The sequence below is a fragment of the Lacerta agilis genome, chromosome 12, assembly GCF_009819535.1.
Source record: "Lacerta agilis isolate rLacAgi1 chromosome 12, rLacAgi1.pri, whole genome shotgun sequence".
Classification (NCBI taxonomy): domain Eukaryota; kingdom Metazoa; phylum Chordata; class Lepidosauria; order Squamata; family Lacertidae; genus Lacerta; species Lacerta agilis.
Window position 1 is genome coordinate 53,923,308 of NC_046323.1, and position 23,049 is coordinate 53,946,356.

At 45.5% G+C, this 23,049-nt stretch overlaps 1 protein-coding gene across 1 annotated transcript in view; it reads left to right on the top strand.

Annotated features, from left to right (window-relative positions):
- LOC117055746 (NAC-alpha domain-containing protein 1-like) overlaps positions 1 to 23,049 on the top strand; it is a 60,057-nt gene that overhangs the window by 237 nt on the left and 36,771 nt on the right. The gene's annotated exons all lie outside the window — the stretch shown is intronic.

Sequence of the window (23,049 nt, forward strand, 5' to 3'; positions counted from 1 at the left end):
GAGGCACAAAGAGGGGGGCTGCGGTGGGGGGATGGGCTGGGGAAAGGAAAGGAAAGGGGAAATGGAAGCAGGAATGGCAGGTTGCAGTTTTGGGGGGGCGGAGAATGGCTCTGATCGGATGGATGTGGGGCAGAGCAGCTCTTGGCGGGGGGGTGGGGGTCTGATGAGGGGCAGAGCCTTGGAGAACGCCTTGGTTATTTCCCAGAAGGTGTGTGCCACTGGATCTACAGAAAGCAGGAAGACTCTCCTCCCCACCCCCCTTCTTAACGCACCCCCCTCTCTCACTGAAGGCCTCTCTACCTTATCCTCAACTCCCAAGCCAAACAAGGCATTTGGCTAAGAAGGGTCTCCCGAGGACCTGGCTATCTGAGGACCCCCCCCCCCTTCCCTAAGGCTGACCTCTCTTTTCTATAGAGGGGGGCAGAGCAAAGGACTCCCCCCGGGTCCCCCCCCGCACAGATTGTGGGTAGCTCTGAAAAGTTTTCCCCTTCTTCGTTTTGGGCCATCTAGTCATAGTTCCAGCCAGGGGGGCAGAGACCCTTGTGTGAATGGGGGACTTGATCTGTGTTTGCATTTTTTGGGGGGGCCACAACAACTTCCCCAAGCTTGGCTGAGAGGGAGGGAAGAGAGCCAGCGGCCAGCCTGCCCTTCGCTCTCTGGGTGGGTGGGAAGGAGACCCCCCCGTGCTCTCCCCACTGCACACCACTGCCCTGCCTAATCCTATGGAGAGGTGTGGATCCGACGCCTGCCTCTCCGCAAGCTCCCCCCCCCAGTCGTCTCTGCCCTAGAGAGGGGGTGCAAACAGCACTAAACAGGGCTCGAAAAGTGACCTAGCAATGTCCCCTGAGGCATGGGGAGGCAGGGAAATTGGATTTTCCTTCCTTATTCCTGACAACCCCACAGCAAGACATCACACCCCTTTCGCTGCCCCACAGAGTAGCTCTTAAAAACCCTCCATGGCAATGGTATTCTCCCGGTGGCATCCTTGTTTGCACAGAAGAACCCCCCCCCCAAAAGGAAGGGGAGGTAACCTCCAAGCACCCCAGCACCTTTCCGACACCCCTGGGTGCCATTTAGGGAGGACGAGAGACCAACACCCCCACCCCACCCGGGGTTCGGGCTGCTGCTAATCCATCCCTTTGGGGCCACCGGTATTTTGGGCCGGCTCACTTGTTCCGCCCGCCGGGGCTTATTGTTCCGAACTGTAAAATGGGCCCATGAAGTCGATGTGCAGGTCGAAAGCGCCAATCTTTCTACGGATGGTTGGCTGGCTTGACCCGTGTCGGTGACGCTACAATTAATGTGGGGCAGACCTGCGGGTTGCCTGCTGGACGCAGGAGAAAAATGAACCACGAATGCTTTTTTTAAAAAAAATGCAGAGGTTTGTTTCTTGCAATATAATGTATGACGCGTCCAAGGAAAGGCCTTCGCAGCTTGCCAGCCTCTGCCCCCAAATCTACTCCACCCCCTTTAAAAACAAAACAAAAAACCCTGCAATGATGCCTCTGCTAAACCCTACTTAAATATATATATTTTAATCCATGCAAATTAATGGCGATTGCTTTTCTCTTTCCCCCAACCTCTGGGATAATTGGCAGGGTCGCATAAGGGTTATGCCACCCCTTTGTCCCCATAACCCAGAATCTGGATAAGAGTTTAAGGGATGCAGGGATTGGTGGGGTTTTTTGGGTGGGGGTGGGGGTGGGGATATCAGGTGATTGGGGTTTCCCCTTTGATTCTGCCAGACATATGGCTGGCGGACGAAACCATTGCCTCTTTTTCTGCTGCGTAATACTATGACTTGCCCCAAGACCTCGCCATAAGGAGGGACATTATCCTTCTAAATAATTCGGTATACCAAGGGCGAAGGCGAGACAGTGAGGCCCCCCCCTCCACCCTCCCTGCAGCCTTACTCAGCAATAAATCCCACTTTTATACGATAGAACTGGAGAACAAAAAAAACTACGAAGGGGATTGGGAGCTTATGCGATAAGCAGGTTTATACGCGAGTAAGTCTTTCTGGGATCATCCGCACAGGGTCACACCTGCAGGAAAGCTCCTGTTTTAGCAACTTTAATGTGAACGAGCTGCAATATTTTTTTAACCGTCTCCTCCCAGCCACCTCTGATCTTCCTCCTTGCAATGTTTCTGTATGCAGAGATAGGAACATTCATTGGCAGAGGTGCCTTAAACCGAGTCAGAATCGCTGGTCTGTCTAGCTCAGAATTGTCGACACTGACCGGCAGAAGCTCTCCAGAGTTTGGGGGCAGGGGGGGGGAATATCTCCCCAGAGATGCCGCTGGAGGTTGAACTCCCCGTGTTCAAAACAGCCCTTCCCTGAGTCTAATAACTGGGTTTCAAATAACCGTGTTCGGTCGTCTTCCTGGTATCTCGCCCAAGTGGAATGAGTGGATCCAGAATGCGTGCCTACAGGAAAAAGAAAGGGGTGTGGCTATGCAGCCAGAAACTTTCTCAGTTCTCGGCGGCTCGTCTTTTAAAATTTTATTGGGCAACAGGCAGGAGATGAAAGAGAAGTGTGTGTTTGGGTTTGGCGCATTTTTCCTTACAAAGCATCTTCGCCTGGTCTGGGTGATGCTTCCTGTCCTCGTTTGTAACCGTGTACTTGGCTGTGGTCTAAACCACAGAGCCTAGGGCTTGCCGATCGGAAGGTCGGCGGTTCGAATCCCCGCAATGACGGGGTGAGCTCCCGTTGCTCGGTCCCTGCTCCTGCCCACCTAGCAGTTCGAAAGCACGCCAGTGCAAGTAGATAAAGAGGTACCGCTCTGGCGGGAAGGTAAACGGTGTTTCCGTGCGCTGCTCTGGTTCGCCAGAAGCGGCTTAGTCCTGCTGGCCACATGACCCGGAAGCTGTCTACAGACAAACGCCGGCTTCCTCGGCCTATAGAGTGAGATGAGCACTGCAAACTCAAAGTCGTCGGCGACTGGACTGAACGGTCAGGGGTCCCTTTACCCTTTACCTTTTTACTCGGCTTGCGGAAGGAAGTGCCTCCGTCTCTGCCCACAGCTCCTCAAAACTATAGTATCCAAGGCTGGCAAAGTTTGGGAAGGGACTGGAGGCTTTGCATCTTGAATGTCAGGGTTCTGGTTCCTGGTTTCTACAAATGAAAGCATCTCAGGTAACAGGTGATGGGAAAGTCGTCTCTCTGGGGAGCCCCTGTGGGCCTCTGGGACAACTCAGGACCGGGACCCAAACATGACCTTTCAGGCCCCTCTGACTGACCCTTGGGGCTCCCCCACCACCACCACCCCTCTCCCCAGGCCATGCCTCTCACCTGCCCTGCTCTGTGCCCTCCTTGAACGCTTTTACCTGCCTGGAATGGGTCCTTGAACCCTGAGAATTCGTCTTGCTTTCCTGGGTGGCGAGATGTCGGAGGGGTGTGCGCGTGGGTGGGTGTGTCGGGACCTCTGACTTCTGTGTGGCTGAAATATACAAAGGATAGCTCCGTTGGTTAGAGCATGGTGCAGATAAGGCCAAGGTTGCAGGTTCGATCCCAGTAGGGGACAGTTGCATATTCCTGCATGGCAAGAAGTTGGATTAGACAACCCTTCCAATTCTGCAATTCTATGATTTTATGAAATGCAACACCCATTGCTTTGCCTACTTTTGTCTCAGGACACACCCACTTTTTGCCTCTGGACACACCCACTTTTTGCCACCGACCACACCCACTTTCTGCCTCTGGACACACCCACTTCTGCCACTGACCACACCCACTTTCTGCCTCTGGACACACCCACCACAGACATGTATTCCTCCCCCAGGGAAAATAAACCCAGCCTCTAGCATCTGGTAGGAGGGAAAGGGTTATACAGCTCAGCGTCTGAGTTCTCATTTTAAATCTCAGGAGAGACCTGGGAGAGACTCCCACTCGGGACCCTTGGGGCGCTGCTGCCAGTCAGTGCTGACAATATTGAGCTAGATGTTGTGTAAGGCAGCCCCCTTGGCATGGGGAAAGGCCATAGGTCAGCGGCAGGGCATCCGTTTTTGCATGGAGAAAGTTCAATCCCTGGCATTTCAACAGAGGGCTGCCTGAAACCCTGGAGATGCGGCTGCCGGCCTGTGCATGGACTGCATTGAGCTAGCTGAACCAATGGTCCAATTCTGCATAAGGCAGTGTCCGACATTCGTATGAAGCCATTCCTTTCTGCCAGGGTGGTTTTTTGTGTCTGTGTCAGAGATAAAGCTTCTCTTTCTCCCCAAATCTTCACGGAGGGTTGCCAACATTATCAATTTTTTTTCCTGGCAAGGCTCCTGTGCTTTTGAGAAGTACATGGAAGGTGTCTAGACGTCTAACGGCAGGACATTTTCCTGGCTTGGAGATGCAGCGCAGTCTTCACAGGCTAAAAATTCTACCTGCTTTTTTCGGGGTGTGTGTGGAGAAGATGGAGGAGCTGAATCCCTCCCCTTACACACACAAACACATACGTTGGCAACTTTACTCCTGAGCCTCTACAGCTGAACCTCTGCTCCCCCTTTTCCAGCCTTCTATACCTCCCTCCTTCCCCTCAGTTATTATGGGGGTTACCAGACAATATCCTGATCTAAATTGCTGTGTGTCCTTCTTAAAGGAGGGTGGAGAGGGTATCTCACCCAGTGCGCCAAACAGAATGTAGGCAAATTCATGCAGAACCGGCCTCTCGACACCCGTTCTCCAAGGAAGCGAACCAGAGCCTCCATGTTGAGAGGCAGTCTACCTCTGAATACCAGTTGCTGGTGAGAAACTACAGCAGCTTAAATAGCATCGGTTCCAGAGCCTACTGAACATCAGGATGGTAAGAGCTGTTTATTGGTGGAACGGTCTCCCTCAAAAGGTGGTGGACTCTCCTTCGTTGGAAGGGCCACCTCTCAGCGATGCTTTCGTTGAGATTCCTGCATTGCAGGGGGTTGGACTAGATGACCCTCGGGACCCTTCCGACACTATTACAGACCCTCCAGGTTTTTCTATTTTCCAGGGACACTCCTGGATTTACAGTAGCCGCCCCGGTTTCTGATTTGAGCCCAGAATGTCCCGCTTTTCCTTCGGACGTCCCCTATTTTCATCGGAGAAATGTTGGAGGCTATTGGAGTTATGCGACTCCTCGAGCCAAGGAGATAAGTAACTTACACAACGGTAAAAAGACACCTGAAGGCAGCCTTGTAGAGGGAATTTTTTAAATGTTCATTGTTTTATTATGTTTGTATATATGTTAGAAGCCGCCCAAAGTGGTTGGGCAACCCAGACAGATGAGTGGGGTATAAATAAAAGTTATTATTATTATTATTATTATTATTATTATTATTATTAAATAGGACATCCCTATTTTCATTGGAGAAATGTTGGACGGTATGCTATTATTCTATGATTCATATACATACTGTATTTTTCGCTCCATAGGGCGCACCTCGTTTTTAGAGGAGGAAACAAGAAAAAAAAATATTTTTCTGGTTTTCCTCCTCTAAAAGTCCTGTTTTTTTGAGGATCAGCTAAAAGTTTTGCAGCTTTTTTGCAAAGGGAAAAGCCCTGGTTTTTTGAGGATCAGCTAAAAGTTTTGCAGCTTTTTTTTTTTTTTTTTTTGCAAAGGGGAAAAAGCAAAGAGGGAAAGCCCCGTTTTTATGGGGTTCAACTCACATTTCTGCAGCTTCTAAAGGAAAGGGAGCCTTTTTTACAGTTTCCAGGCAGATAATCTAATCAGCCAGTCACATGTCACTGGGGAAACAAACAACCTCCCTCTGCAGCACATTCAACAAAGGAGGGCGGGGCTGAAAGGGAGCCGGGACTCTTATCTCTCTTCCGATCTCTTGCTGATCAGCTGCTGAGCGGGGTCCTTTCAACACCCCCTTTTCTCTTTGTAAAATAAAAAGCATGATCCTCTTTTGGCCCCTGGGCAATTCAGGGACCACCACTCGCTCCATAAGACGCACTGATATTTCCCCTTACTTTTTAGGAGGGAAAAGGTGCGTCTTATGGAGCGAAAAATATGGTATATATATAAAATTTTCCATTGAATAATCTCCTGGCTTTCAAAATTAACCCTTATACGTTTTCCAGTTCTAATTACACACATTACAAAATAACTCAAAATTCAAATAAATATAGAAAGGTAGAAAGTTTCTCATTACACGTCTTCAAACAGCCCTGCTAGTGATGTTAATTTCTCACAATAATCTTTCAGATATCGTATAAATTTACTCCGGTCCTTTTGGAATACTTGATCGTGCTGGTTTCGGGTTTTTCCTGCCACCTTCTCCAGTTCCGCAAAGTCCATCGTCTTCATCTTCTGCTCTTCTTTCGTTCTTTTTAAAGACTGAAATTGTCCTGTTGCACTAACGTGAATGAGTTTTCTGTTTGTGGCTTCTTTGTTAGACTTCCTGCATTGCTCCCTCTTTGGTTGGACTACCAATATAGAATTCAGAACGTGGAATGGTTTGGTAGATTTGTGTGCGCCGTTTTTGTGCTGCTTATTGTATACTGATTTACCACGAGTATTGGAAGCATAGGTTTATTTCTTCAGCTCTTCTTTTGTTGGCATTTCTTGTTGTATCCATTTTTGGGTTAAAATACTTGTTGCAGTCATAAATAGACTTATATCTTCCCTTGGTATCTCTTCACTCACTATACCCAGTAAAAAGGCTTCTTCTTTTTTCCTTTTTTTAGATTTTAAAATAGCTTTATTTAATTTCAAACTTATAAAATACAACCATATCAAATCAACCAATAGAAACAAATAAACAAAAAACAAAAAACAAACAAAAAGTATATAATCTAGACATAGTAATCCACAAAAATATGAAAAAACAAAACACATGGGGGGGAAGCAAAGAATTATAAATAACAATTAAAAATTGGCTTCCAATTGTCTGTGTATCGCTTCCCTTAATAATAAAACAAAACTTGCTATACCTTATAAAATAATTGAAAAAATATATAACTAAATAAATAGCTCACATTCTAATATAAAAGGCTTCTTTTTTTAAAACAAAAGTATTTTTAAACATTTTCTTTAACTCGTTGTATATCATTTCCCAGAAAGTCTTTACAGTACCTCTTTACAAGTCCACCACATGTGGTAGAAGATACCATTTCCTTTTCTTTACATTTCCAGCACTCATTAGTTCTTGCTGTATTCAGTGATTCTAAGTGGGCTTTCTGGAGAGGAGGAGTAAAAAGAGACAGCTGTTGTTCAGAGCATGGGGAGTTTCTATTTATTCAATCGTTGTCTAGGAAGGCGTTCCTACCTGGTCCCCTGCGAATCCGACCAGGAAGATTTCCCTGCCCCAAAATAACTGGCCAGACACTGTGGGAAAATTAATTTTTTTTTTGGAATCAGGTCTTTGAAGAAATTAAAAAAGTATTTAAATATAATATTAAGAAAAACCACGAAGCCTTTCTTTTAGGGATATTGGATGAAGGAATAAATAAATAAATAAAGAAGATGGGAAACTCTTTATGCAACTGCTGCGGCAAGAATATTAATTGCCACATATTGGGGGGAAAAACAAGAGATTCCAAACATTAGAGAATGGCAAGGGAAATTAGTTATGTTGATTCGGCCAAATTGACGGAATTAATTAGGGGAGGTAGTAATCAGAAATTTTATCAAAGTTGGGAAAAATTTGGCGAATATATGAAAAAACAGTGCCCCACTTTGAAGTCTTGGGGTCCATTTCTAATAATCCGTACTGATACACAAGAAAGGAGGGCGTATAATGAAATAATTTATCAAACGTAAGGTTTAGCGGTAATGGAAGCAGTTCTGAAATGATCTAATTAATTAACCCGAGAGGACGACAAGTGGAAGTCTAAGATTTGGATAGGATTGAGTGTTGAATTTACGTATGTTGGTTTGTTTCGTTTGATACATTTGCTTTCGTTAGAATGGAATTTGGTTGTTTATGGTTTGTTTTGTTGTGTTGTGTTTGTCAGTAATTAAGTTTGGGATTTTTATTTGTTTGGTTTCTTGTTTGTTTGTATGTCTTGATATAATTATCAGTAAAGATTATTTTTTAAATAAATAAACAAATAAATAACTGGCCAGAGGTTGGCACCATCCCACCAGGCCATTGCACTGAGGCTGTCTGAGAAGATCCTCAACACCTGCCGCTGAAAACAGCCAGGTATTGCTTCTCTGTTGATCAACGCTCCTGCTTCCTTCCCTCTGCTAGTTTTTGCTGTGCTGAGCTTTTTAGATTGTAAGGTCCTCGGGGCAGGGACCTTATCCTCTGATCCTCTGGGCAGATCCACAGCACACCCACAACACACATTTACAGGACTTTGGCCCCCCCCCCGAGAATCCTGGGAACTGTAGTTTCTTAGCATTACTGCAAAGTGTGGATCTGCGAGACTTGTAATTGACATGAGTTTGGAAATAAAGTTTGTTTTGTCCCCCCCAAAAAAGTGTAGATCTGTGAGTGGGAAACTACAGTTCCCAGGATTCCTTGGGAGCAAGCCAATGGGGTTTAAATGTGTGTTTGGATGTGTTTCAGATGCACAGTGTGGGTTGCCCATTTGCAAGCATGTGGATGGTGCTAGCTTCAGAGACTTAATGATAATGATGATGATGATGATAATAATAATAATAATAATAATAATAATAATAATAATATAACTAAGCGGAGGGACTTCTCATTCAGGAAACTAACAGTGCGAACCCAAAAGCATCTACTCATAAATAAGTCCCGTTCAGTTCAAAAGAGGCCCGCTTCCAGGTAAATGAGTATCTTAAGGGTACATACAGCGATAACTTTAACAATAAAATACACCCCATAATTTTCTCCCTGCCCTTCCTCCTTTCAGGGCTCCACCCCCCACCCTTTTGCAACGATCTTGACATCAGCAAAACCGAAAGCAGGCTGAGTCATTCCCTTGTTCGCCTTCCCCCCCGCCATGTGTCAAACGAGCTGTCTGCCTTAAAACGTCTTTTACAAAATTAAATTAAACTCCAGTTGGAAGTTAGATTTAATTTAATGTCTGCTGGGTGCCTTGTCTGAAACGCACAGCGAAAGAGACACACAAATGTGCTCTCGGGATGGAGGTGAAGGGAAAGGGGGGGGGTCCGTGATGTCACAGGACCTGGCCAATTAGTGCTGTGCACAGCTTGCATCTGCCTTGGGCATACAAAGCCTCAGCTGAATCCTGCAGAGACGATTGTAGATATGAATGAAATGCAAGAGATTGGAGGTCTTCAATGTTGTCTTTATTCGTGGAAACAGTGTGGTGCAATGCTGCATTTAGGTATAAGCTACACAAGCTATAGCTCAGGGCCCCACTCTCTTGGGGGCCCCCCCTGAAAATTTAAAGGAAAAAAAACCCTGGATGTACATTTCCAAAATATAAGATAAAAAACAACAACAAATAAAATGAAACAGTGTTTTGTGTTGTGCAGGCTCCTATGATGTAAGTCGGGGGTCAGCAAACCTTTTCAGCAGGGGGGCCGGTCCACTGTCCCTCAGACCTGGTGGGGGGCCGGACTATATATTGGAAAAAAAATATGAACGAATACAAAAACTTGTGGAATAGGCAGAAATGGCGAAACTTACCAGAAGAATAAGAGATCAAGATAACAAACTTTTTATAAAAGAATGGAAATGGTTTATTGAATATTTACAGATAGATTGTGAACAGATAAGAACATTGGCAGGGTTATTGTCACAACCTGCAGTTTTATAAGAGTATATATTTAAAGAAGGCGAATAAATGAGTAAATTAAATGAATTTGGAGATGCAGAAGATACTAAAAATTAATTTAAGGAACTGCAGAAGGAGGGGGAAGGAAGTCAAGTTTTGAAATGTTTAAATGACTGTAAAATTATTGAAATGTATCAACCTGAAAAGCATAAATAATTTTTTTTAAGTGCTCTCGGCACCCTTAACAAACTACATTCCTGCAATGCAGGGGGTTGGACTGGATGACCCCTGGGGTCTCTTCCTCCTCTTCAATTCTATGATTCTTTTGGGGGAAGTCATTTGCTGTTTAAAGTGGCATGAGAAAACGCATGTTGCAGATGTGGCCTTGGTCTGCCTTTCTTTTTCACCTGGGCAAAACGGCACATTGCCCAGAAGCCGAGGCCTCGGCCGCCTCCCCTCCCTGCACTAAATCCTTTGCCAAGAAGCAGCCTCTGAATAATGAACGAAACGCTCTCTCCGAGCAGAGAGGCTTCATCCTTGTACTCATGTGCCTCGCGCATGTGTAGCCCCCAGCCTTGGAGTCAGGAAGAGACCGAAATAACCAAAGTTGCAACCGTCAGGAGCTCGCGGTGGGGAGAGGAGAGAAGGGCTCGGCCCTCGGGGCGATTCAGGGCTAAGCTCGCGGCGCGGGGATAAAATGAAATGAAAGCCTGCCACTATTTCCTTTGCAGAGACTCGCAGTGCCCCGGCCAATTAGCAAAACATGGCTGCACATGCACGCATTTCACTTGCGCAATTCCAATTACACGTGGTTCCTAGAATCGTGGAAAAGACTCCATCCACAGTGTCTCTGGAAATTTTTACACATTGCTTGGGAAGACAGGCGAACTAATGCCAGTGTACTGGAACAGTAGTGATGTACGGAAGTGAGAGCTGGACCATAAAGAAGGCTGATCGCCGAAGAATGGATGCTTTTGAATTCTGGTGCTGGAGGAGACTCTTGAGAGTCCCATGGACTGCAAGAAGGTCAAACCTATCCATTCTGAAGGAAATCAGCCCTGAGTGCTCACTGGAAGGACAGATCCTGAAGTTGAGGCTCCAGTACTTTGGCCACCTCATGAGAAGAGAAGACTCCCTAGAAAAGACCTTGATGTTGGGAAAGATGGAGGGCACAAGGAGAAGGGGACGACAGAGGATGAGATGGTTGGACAGTGTTCTCGAAGTGACTGGTATGAGTTTGGCCAAACTGCGAGAGGCAGTGAAGGATAGGCATGCCTGGCGTGCTCTGGTCCATGGGGTCACGAAGAGTCGGACATGAATGAACGACTGAACAACAACAACAACAACTGGAACAAGCAATGATTCTTCAACATCCTCTTCGTTGGACTGGTCATGTTGTTCGGAGGCCTGATCATCGTCTTCCAAAGAAACTACTCTATTCCGAACTTAAAAATGGAAAGCGTAATGCTGGCGGTCAACAAAAGAGGTTTAAAGACTCTCTCAAGGCCAATCTAAAAAAAATGTAGTATAAACACTGGCCTGCGAGGGCTCCAGTCGGAGAACAGCCTTTACCAAAGGCATCATGGGTTTTGGAGACACTTGAACTCGGGACGCAAGGGGGAAACGTGCTAAGAGGAAGGCACGCTCGGCAAATCCACACAGCCGCCCGGAAACCTATGGCCCCACTGTGGAAGGACGTGTGGATCCAGAATTGGCCTCCACAGTCACTTACGGACTCATTGTTAAAACAGTGTTTTATGGAAGACAATCTTACTCGGCTATGGGTAATCGGCAAAGAAGAATTGTAGAGTTGGAAGGGACCCCTAGGGTCATCTAGCCCAACCCCCTGTAATTCAGGAATCTCAACTAAAGCATCCATGGCAGACGAACCATCCAACTTCAGCCTGCGTCCCTCCGCTCTACTTGCATGTATGCGGCTTTGAAAGAGGGCCAGATAAGTCCGCCTGCATAGCTCAGCTGGTTAGAGCATAGTGCTGAAAATGCCAAGGTTGCAGGTTCGATCCCCCTCTGGGACAGCTGCATATTCCTGCGTTAATAGGGGGTTGGACTAGATGATCCTCACTAGATGATCCTTCCAACTTTACCATTCTATGATTCTAAGTTCCTGGAGGAGAGGGCTATCAATAGCTACCAGGCAGAGGACCTTCTCAGTAGCGGCGCCCGCCCTGTGGAACGCCCTCCCGTCAGATGTCAAGGAAAAGCCAGTTGATTTTTAGAAGACATCTGAAGGCAGCCCTGTATAGAGAAGTTTTAGAATGTGGCTTTTTATGGGGAGGGGGTGTTATTGGTTTATTGCTTTTGGTTTGATTTTATATGTTGTGGTCTCGATCTGAACTGCTCTGAGACCTCCAGGTATAGGGCAGTGTATAAGTTTAAATAATAATAATAATAATAATAATAATAATAATAATAATAATATTTGATGTGGCAACACAGTCAGATGAGCACATTATTATTATTATTATTATTATTATTATTATTATTATTATGTAGGGGGGGTGATTGTTCAGACCCCTGGTCTCTCACTTCTGGGGTGCTTCAGGGTTCCGTCCTCCACCCCATGCTTTTTAATATCTACATGAAGCCGCTGGGAGAGATCATCAGGGGGTTTGGCCTGGATGTTCATCAATATGCGGATGATATCCAGCTCTTGTTGTTCAGTCGTGTCCGACTCTTCGTGACCCCATGGACCAGAGCACGCCAGGCACCCCTATCCTCCACTGCCTCCCGCAGTTTGGCCAAACTCATGCCAGTCGCTTTGAGAACCCTGTCCAACCATCTCATCCTCTGTCGTCCCCTTCTCCTTGCGCCCTCCATCTTTCCCAACATCAGGGTCTTTTCCGGGGAGTCTTCTCTTCTCATGAGGTGGCCAAAGTACTGGAGCCTCAACTTCAGGATCTGCCCTTCTAGTGAGCACTCAGGGCTGATTTCTTTAAGGATGGATAAGTTTGATCTTCTTGCAGTCCATGGGACTCTCAAGAGTCTCCTCCAGCACCAGAATTCAAAAGCATCAATTCTTCAGTGATCAGCCTTCTTTATGGTCCAGCTCTCACTTCCGTACATCACTGCTGGGGGAAACATAGCTTTAACTATACGGACCTTTGTTGGCAAGGTGATGTCTCTGCTTTTTAAGATGCTGTCTAGGTTTGTCATTGCTTTCCTGGAGGGTATGGTAGGAAGCTCCTATTACCATCGGGAAAATACTGGAGGGTGTGGAGTTATGCAACCCCCGAGCCAGGGAGATAAGTACCTATACAACCTTTAGAAGACACCTGAAAGCAGCCCTGTATTTGTTGTTTAATTTTTTTAAAATAATAATTTTTATTAAGTTTTGCATACATTCTTTTAAACATCCATTGGTATTCATCTCTTATACATATTTTTGACTTCCATCAACCACTTCTCAAGATTTTCAAATTTCCTAATTTCTTCTCATATTTCCAACTTCGCTATTACTTTTTACCACAATAATTCATTATTATCTTCTAAAATTATCTCCGTAATATTTCCTAAAATTAGCCTTACAAAACTTCTTGCAAAGCTACCGGCGTGGTTTGTTGTTTACAATTGTCTTTTAAATATTTCTCAAACTTAGTCCAATCCTTCAGGAATTCCTGGTCCCGCCGGTTTCGAATTCTTCCTGTCGTCTTGCCCAATTCTGCATGGTCGATTAGCTTCATGTGCCATTATTCTGTCATCGGTAATTCTTCTTGCTTCCATTTCTGTGCTAATAACATTCTTGCTGCCGTCATTGTTTAATGTTTTATCCTGTTTTTATATATGTTGGAAGCAGCTCAGAGTGGCTGGGGCAAGCCAGTCAGATGGGTGGGGTATAAATATTATTATTATTATTGTTATTATTATTAAAATTAAATAGGACACCCCTATTTTCATTGGAGAAATGTTTTTGGAGGGTATGTGATTATTTATCTAGTAGCTGGAAGGGAGAGGGTATCTCAGCACATTGCATGCAAAAGAAAACAACGACATGCCCAATGTTCAGATATTCACATTCATTTCTCTGGCATCTGTGGTGAATGCTTTTAAAACAATACGCGGGGAGAGCCTCTTTGTCGAAGGCTCGGTGGGTGCTTGGGGTGGGAATAACGGGAGACATCTCTTTTGTAATGCCCTCTCCGGCATGAAAGGGGGCTAAAGCCTCGCAGAGCCAGGCTAGGTGCCCCCCCCAGTGCCAGCCTGGGCGCCAAACGCTGGAGTCAGCAAGTCTCCGTTTGTGCAGGGACAGGAGGGAGCCGGAGGCCCAGGAGAACATGCTGGGGTTGCAGTTCCAGGGCAGAAGGTACGGGAAAGTCCGCCTGCCCAAGCCAGCGGCCCCCACAACATCCCTGCTCAGTCCAAAGTCAGAAGTGGAACCGGAGTTTCCAAGAGTTACTGTATATACTTGTCAAAACAAAATAAAATAAAAAAATTCCTTCCAGTAGCACCTTAGAGAGCAACTAAGTTTGTTCTTGGTATGAGCTTTCGTGTGCATGCACACTTCTTCAGATACACTGAAACGGAAGAAGTGTGTCTGAAATACACTGAAACACACTGAGATACACTGAAACGGAAGAAGTGTATCTGAAGAAGTGTGCATGCACACGAAAGCTCATACCAAGAACAAACTTCGTTGGTCTCTAAGGTGCTACTGGAAGGAATTTTTTATTTTATTTTGTTTTGACTATGACACGGCTACCTACCTGTATATACTTGTGTATAAGCCAACTTTTTCAGCACATTTTTTTATGCCGAAAAGCCCCCCTTGGCTTATGCTCGAGTGAGGGTTTGCTGCCGCTGCTCGCCACCTTTGCTGCTGCTGGTGAACCCCACCCCCCACCCCCCAAAAAGCTTGCTGACCACCCTAGGCTTATACTCGATTCAATAAGTTTTCCCAATTTTTTGGTGGTGAGATTAGGTGTCTCGGCTTATATTTGGGTCGGCTTGTACTCAAGTATATACGGTATGTGGAAACAAGCGGTATTTTGTGGGCGGGATTCAGTCATCACCTGGCACATTTAAGGTGCACAGCTAAAGTGGGTTTGGTGCTCAAGCCCCCTCTGAAAGGCAAACAAAAGAAATCAGACATTTCGCAAGGAGGAATAGTGTTATAAGGGGGGGGGGGAACTGCTCCTTTTCCCTTATGGGGTACCCAAGAACCTGTATAGAGTCCTTACGTAGGTCCTCTATCGGTAGGAGTAAGCAATAGAGGCCACCCAGAGAATATTGAGAAGCAAAGCGGCTAGTAAGTCTGATCTTTATTAAGCTGTTGCAACAGGGTGCTCCCCCCCCCCATGCAGGAGGGAGGAGGAACCCAGAACATTGGTTTGCAAGCTCTTATATAGATGCCTTGTAGCTCAAGGCCACCCCCCAATACACCATACATACATCACTGAAGGGGTGGTCTGCCAGGATACCTGATAATGGTCACTGATTGCTTTCTCCTGGGCATCCTGGCCATCCTGACCGAACCCAAAGGGTACTCATTAACGGCTCCTCTTCATCCTGGAGAGAAGTGACTAGTGGGGTGCCACAGGGTTCTGTCTTGGGCCCAGTCTTATTCAACATCTTTATCAATGACTTGGATGATTGGCTTGAGGGCATCCTGATCAAGTTTGCAGATGACACCAAATTGGGAGGGGTGGCTAATACTCCAGAGGACAGGATCACACTTCAAAATGACCCTAACAGATTAGACAACTGGGCCAAAGCAAACAAGATGAATTTTAACAAGGAGAAATGTAAAGTACTACACTTGGGCAAAAAAAATATGAAAGGCACAAATACAGGATGGGTGACACCTGGCTTGAGAGCGGTACATGTGAAAAGGATCTAGGAGTCTTGGTAGACCATAAACTTGACACGAGTCAACAGTGTGATGCAGCAGCTAAAAAAGCCAATGCAATTCTGGGCTGCATCATTAGGAGTATAGCATCTAGATCAAGGGAAGTAATAGTACCACTGTATTTCCTCAGACCTCACCTGGAATACTGTGTCCAGTTCTGGGCACCACAGTTCAAGAAGGATACTGACAAGCTGGAAGGTGTCCAGAGGAGGGCAACCAAAATGGTCCAAGGCCTGGAAACGATGCCTTATGAGGAACGGCTTAGGGAGCTGGGTATGTTTAGCCTGGAGAAGAGAAGGTTAAGGGGTGATATGATAGCCATGTTCAAATATATAAAAGGATGTCATATAGAGGAGGGTGAAAGGTTGTTTTCTGCTGCTCCAGAGAAGCGGACACGGAGCAATGGAATCAAACTACAAGAAGGAAGATTCCACCTAAACATTAGGAAGAACTTCCTGACAGTAAGAGCTTTCGACAGTGGAATTTGCTGCCAAGGAGTGTGGTGGAGTCTCCTTCTTTGGAGGTCTTTAAGCGGAGGCTTGACAGCCATTTGTCAGGAATGCTTTGATGGTTTTTCCTGCTTGGCAGGGGGTTGGACTGGATGGCCCTTGGGGTCTCTTCCAACTCTAGGATTCTAGGATTCTAAGTACCACCTGTCAATCATTTTCAAGTAGTTCAAGGAATAACGTGCTGTAAACTTCTGATCGCATCCTTGCCTGTATGCATTTTGCCCTGGGGCCAGCTCAATGCCCCGGCCAGCTGAATTCTACATGTCATCCGACCGAAAGGGAGGTCCGAACCCATCGCTGCCGGGATGAGCCGGGATGAGGAGTTCAGTAGGTGACACACCTTCTCCTTAATCCTGTGTAATGCGCACAGCCGCGATTTCCCCATTCTGATCCGAGGCTCCTGGGGTGTGTTCAGAATACGTCACTATTTTTAGAGTCCGTGGGACAAATCTGGTGGCAGGCCTGCGTTTGGCTGGCGCAACAGCAGCAGCATTGGAGAAACGGTTGCTGCAACTTTTCCCGGCAGCTTGTGGTTAAATCCAGATCGGTTTAGTAGTGCTTAGATAAGGAGATGAGTAAGGCAGCCCAGCTCAAACAGAGACAAGGACTGGGTATTGTTGTAGATTCAGGGTAAACCCTAGAAATTAATGAACACTTGGGTTTGGGTGATTTGTGATATGAAAGGAGAATGCAAGCTGCAAACGAATTCGTGTGGCTGAGCTACGGTCATCAAGGACTAATAGAGGGACATTAACAATACAAGGGAACTTCTTTTTAAAGAAAATAATAATTGTAATTTTCATTTATACACATTACAACAATTATTCAAACATACAGGTGAAACTCAAAAAATTAGAATATTGTGGAAAGGTTCATTTCTTTCAGTTATTCAACTGAAAAGGTGAAACTAATATATGAGATAGGCTCATGAAATGCAAACCGAGATATGTCGAGCCTTTATTTGTTGTAATTGTGGTGATTATGGCGTACAGCTGATGAGAACCCCAAATTCACAATCTGAACTTTGGGGTTTTCATCAGCTGGATGCCACAATCATCACAATTATAACAAACAAAGGCTTGACATATCTCGCTTTGCATGTCATGCGTCTATCTCATATATTAAACTCCAGTAGCTAATGAAAACTATTGCTTACATAAATGAACTTTTTCACGATATTCTAATTTTTTGAGTTTTACCTGTAATTCTGATATTTCAGACTTTGGCTCCCCGCACCCCTTTCTGCAGTTTTTTATTTAAAATGCATCTCTGGATTATTTGTGGGGCCTGCCTGGTGTTTTTACATGAGTAGAAAGTGTCCTTTTATTTAAAATGCACCTCTGGGTTATTTGTGGGGCATAGGAATTCGTTCATCCCCCCCCAAAAAAAATATAGTCCGGCCCCCACAAGGTATGAGGGACAGTGGACCGTCCCCCTGCTGGAAAAGTTTGCTGACCCCTGCCATAAGGAGATCGCTCCTTTGTCCTCTCTGCAGCATCTCAGATTAAGAAGATGTTGCTTCTTCAAGGAATGGAGTCAGAGAGAGAGAGAGAGAGATGGTGGCCTCCACTGAGGTATTTTGTTACCTGCACAGGTGAGGCCACGCCCACCTCTGGTCACATGTGGAGGCAGCCTGTCCCAGCCCAGAAGGAAACAGGAAGTTTACCTGCTGGCCGGACAAACATTCCTCCTCATGTGTAAACATGTTCAGTCTAGGAATGTTGTACTTGACTGCTCTGTTTTTTACATCCCACACCTCTGCCATTGGCCCTGGAACTCTGAGTCGTGATTGGCAGCTTGGAAGTTTAGACAGCCAATCACGTTGGGAGTGGGAGTGGCCCAGGCTTTCAGGAATGTATATAAGCAGTTACTTTGCCCCTGTTTCCCAGTTACGTTCTTGTTGTTGTCACTGTGTTTTGCCTCGTGGGAACCCACCTACACCTCAAGGCCAATGGCCCATCTATTCCAGCATCCTCACCCTACAGTGGCCAACCCAAGGCCTCTTTTGGGAAACCCAAAAGCAGGATTCGAACACAACTCTCTAACCACTACACGACCGCTGGCTCTCAGCGCAGAATAAGAGTCTCAGACTTTTGTTCTGATTCTTCCTTCCTCGTTTGCAATTGTCCGACCTATTTCATAGCTTTTCCCCGCCCCCGATTTGGCAATGGGGAGCATGTACAGGTGAAACTCGAAAAATTAGAACATTGTGGAAAAGTCCATTTATGTAAGCAATTGTTTCCATTAGCTACTGGAGTTTAATATATGAGATAGACTCATGACATGCAAAGCGAGATATGTCAAGCCTTGTTATAATTGTGATGATTATGGCGCGCAGCTGATGAAAACCTCAAAGTTGAAATTGTTAATTTGGGGTTCTCATCAGCTGTACATCATAATCATCACAATTATAACAAATGAAGGCTTGACGTATCTCGCTTTGCATGTCATGAGCCTATCTCATATATTAGTTTCACCTTTTAAGTTGAATTACTGAAAGATACGAACCTTTCCACGATATTCTAATTTTTCGAGTTTCACCTGTAGGCTTTTGCATTGCATCCTGGGAAACAGAACTCATTCCACCAAGGAGATGCCCTCCTCTCTGCCAAGCATGCCCACAGAGCGTGCACGGGAGGGAGACTGAATTCTCTCGCAAAAAAGCGACGGAGACCCGAACTGACAAGAGTGGGATCGTGCAAAGGCCTCCGAGGTAGAAACTGGCCGAGTGGAATTTAGCAATGCTTTATCTGCAAAGAGTGGGTTGAGAGAGAGCCAGTTGTGTTCCCCAGTGGCATTTTTTGGGAGGGTGTCTGTCCTCTCCGAAGGAGGAGACATTTGACGGATCTCTAACTGGTTCTGACTGCTTCGTTTCTCAAATGTTACGCGGGCTTGAGAGCCTGCGGCAAATCTGCAGCAAGAGTGGGAAAATACAGCAGGACACATACTATTAAACTTCCCGAAACCCAATAAAAAAAATCAATCAGAACACAGTTGGGTCGACTCTTATGAAAGAACCAGACCATTAGTCCCTCTGACCCAACATTGCCTAGTGAGTGTTAGAATCCTAGAATTGTAGAGTTGGAAGGGACTGCCAAGGGTCATCTAGCCCAACCCCCCTGCAATGCAGGAATCTCAACTAAAGCATCAATGACAGGTGGCCAACCAACCTCTGCTTAGAAACTTCCAAGGAAGGAGAGTCCCAAGGGGGACTGTTCCACCGTCAAATGCAGGGGTCGGCAAACTTTTTCAGCAGGGGGCCAGTCCACTGTCCCTCAGACTTTGTGGGGGGCCAGACTATGTATTTTGGGGGGGAAATGAACCAATTCCTATACCCCACAAATAACCCAGAGATGCATTTTAAATAAAAGGACACATTCTGCTCATGTAAAAACACCAGGCAGGCCCCACAAATAACCCAGAGATGCACTTTAAATAAAAGGACACATTCTACTCATTTAAAAACATCAGGCAGGCCCCACAAATAACCCAGAGATGCATTTTAAAGAAAAGGACACATTCTACTCATGTATAAACACCAGGCAGGCCTCACGAATAACCCAGAGATGCATTTTAAATAAAAGCACACATTCTGCTCATGTAAAAACACCAGGCAGGCCCCACAAATAATCCAGAGATGCATTTTAAATAAAAGGACACATTCTACTCATTTAAAAACATCAGGCAGGCCCTACAAATAACCCAGAGATGCATTTTAAATAAAAGCGCACATTCTACTCATTTAAAAACACCAGGCAGGCCCCACAAATAACCCAGAGATGAACTTTAAATAAAAGCACACATTCTACTCATGTAAAAACACCAGGCAGGCCCCACAAATAACCCAGAGATGAACTTTAAATAAAAGCACACATTCTACTCATGTAAAAACACCAGGCAGGCCCCACAAATAACCCAGAGATGAACTTTAAATAAAAGGACACATTCTACTCATGTAAAAACACACTGATTCCCGGACCATCCGCAGGGCGGATTGAGAAGGCGATTGGGCCGCATCCAGCCCCCGGGCCTTAGTTTGATGACCCCTGGTCAAATGGCTCTCACTGTCAGAAAGTTCTTCCTGATGTTTAGTCCCTTTCTCGTAACTCGAAGCCATGGGTTCGAGTCCTACCCTCCAGAGCAAGAGAAAGCAAGCTCGCTCCATCTTCCAAGTGACAGCCCTTTATCTTCAGCTTTAGGGCCCCAGATGTTCCTGGATTATTATCACCAGCATTAGGACAGATAAAAGAAAGTCCTTCTTCATGCAGCGCATGTTTAAACTATGGAACTCGCTGCCACAGGCGGCAGGGATGGGCACCAAATTAGGACATGGTCAGAAAAATTCATGGAGGAGAGGGCTATCGATGGCTACTAGCCAGGATGTCTGGGCTCTGCCTCTGCAGTCAGAGCCAGTGATGCTTCTGAATACCAGTTGCTGGAAAACCACAGGAGGGGAGAGGGCTCCTGTGTTCGAATCCTGTTTGCGGGTTTCCCATTAGGGCATCTGCTTGGCCACTGCGAGAACAGGATGCTGGACTAGATGGGCCATTGGGCCTGATCCAGCAGGCTTTCCTTAGGTTCTTAAAGACAGGAGTAACTTCCTTCCTTCCTTCCTTCCTTCCTTCCTTCCTTCCTTCCTTCCTTCCTTCCTTCCTTCCTTCCTTCCAGGTTTTTAAGCAGAGCTTGGATGGCCACCTGTCACAAATACTTTGATTCCTGCATAGCAGGGGGTTGGACTAGATGACCCAGGGGTTCCCTTCCAACACTACAGTTCTGTGTTTCTATCATAGCTGTCAACTTTTTCCTATTATTTAAGGGAAATTCCCTTATTCCGAATAGGATTCCTCGCAAGAAAGGGGAAAAGTTGACAGATATGGTTTCTATCAGGCTGCGCTCCTGGACACACTTACAGTAGAGGAAGCCCCAAAGAACACAACAGAACACACAAACTGAAAATCCAGACTTTTTTTGCGGGGGGTGGGTTGTTCAGGTTCCCCCCCCCACAAAAATGTAAAGAAGCAGAAGTCCCAGCAAAGGAAGAATGGATAGAAAATATGCAGAAATGGTGAAACTTGCCAGAAGAATAGGAAACCAAGATAACATTAAAAAAGAAGAAGAATGGAAATGGTTTATTGAATATTTACAGATAAATTATAAACAGATAAAAACACTGGCAGGATTATTGTAACAACCTGCCGTTTCATCTACTTGCACTTTGACGTGCTTTTGAGCTGCTAGGTTGGCAGCAGCAGGGATTCGAACCGCCAACCTTCCAATCGGCAAGCCCTAGGCTCAGTGGTTTAGACCACAGCACCACCCGCGTCTCTCGAATCCAAGGTCAGGGGTCCCTTTACCTTTACCTTTAATTTCAATAAAGCAATTTAAAAGGGAAAAAAGAGGAATTTTCTGGGCATACCCAGAATACGGGAGTCGGAAGCATTGTCCGAGAGGAAATGTCCAGGGAAATCTGGACGTATGGCAACCCAAGTTGGCAGTGCAGTTCATTTATTTATTTATACTTTTCAAGTTTATACATTTCACTAATTTTATACATGTCGCTAATTTTGCCATCATTTCGACATTTCAAAACTCGACTTCCTTCCCCCTCTCTTTCTGCGGTTCCTGAAGTTCGTTTTTAATATCTTCTGCATATCCAGATGAACTCATTTATTCATTAAATATATACTCTTATGAAACGGCAGGTTGTTACAGTAATCCTGCCAGTGTTTTTATCTGTTTATAATTTATCTGTAAATATTCAAAATATTCAATAAACCATTTTCATTCTTTTTTAAATGTTATCTTGGTTTCCTATTCTTTCGGCAAGTTTCGCCATATCTGCATATTTTGTATCCATTCTTCCTTTGCTGGGACTTCTGCTTCTTTACATTTTTGCCAAAAAAAAAACCTCAACAACCCACCCCCCAAAAAAGTCTGGATTTTCACTTTGTGTGTTCTGTTGTGTTCTTTGGGGCTTCCTCTCCTGTAAGTGTGGCCAGGAGCGCAGCCTGATAGAAACCATAGCTGTCAGCTTTTCCCCTTTCTTGTGAGGAATCCTATTCGGAACAAGGGAATTTCCTTTTTTTAAAAAAAGGGAAACGTTGACAGCTATGATAGAAAAACAGGGAACCCCTGGGTCATCTAGTCCAACCCCCTGCAATGCAGGAATCTCAACTCAAGTATCCGTGACAGATGGCCACCCAACCTCTGCTTAAAAACCTCAAAGGAAGAAAGAAAGAAAGAAAGAAAGAAAGAAAGAAGTGAAGACAGTTACTCCATGGGACTCTCAAGAGTCTCCTCCAGCACCAGAATTCAAAAGCATCAATTCTTCGGCAATCAGCCTTCTTTATGGTCCAGCTCTCCCTTCCATCCATCACTACTGGGAAAACCATAGCTTTAACTATACGGACCTTTGTCGGCAAGGTGACGTCTCTGCTTTTTAAGATGCTGTCTAGGTTTGTCATTGCTTTCCTCCCAAGAAGCAGGCGTCTTCTAATTTCGTGACTGCTGTCACCGTCTGCAGCGATCACGGAACCCAAGAAAGCAAAATCTCTCACTGCCTCCATTTCTTCCCCTTCTAATGATTCCCTCATCTTTTTTGGAACGACGTGACCTAATAACCAGAAAATTCCTGATGTACGGCAAATTCCTGATGTGCAGGGATGGAAGGATGGGGGTGGAGCCCATAGTATACAAAAACCTCTTTCTCTTTAAAAGCTCCAGGTGAGCAGCTTCTCTACCTGGGCCACACCTGCTTCCCCCAAAAGCCATTGCAAACCTCCAAGCCCAGCCTTTTCTCAGGCCACATAAAAGGAGGGATCTCCCAAGAGTCTCCCATTTTCAATTCTAGCTGGGCTTCCTGTCTCAGTTGCTATGAAGGCCGGAATAAGATGCTGAGAAAACAATTTTAAATGTGGTGTGCTGCTGGCTGCTTTGAGAATCCTCCCCTCAATGGAGCCCCTGCTGAATATTCGGTGGCTTGCAGAAGAGGAAGGCAAATGTGAGTTGTTACGGTAGCAATGGGGCTGGTAGAGACCTGGGGTGTAAAGGAT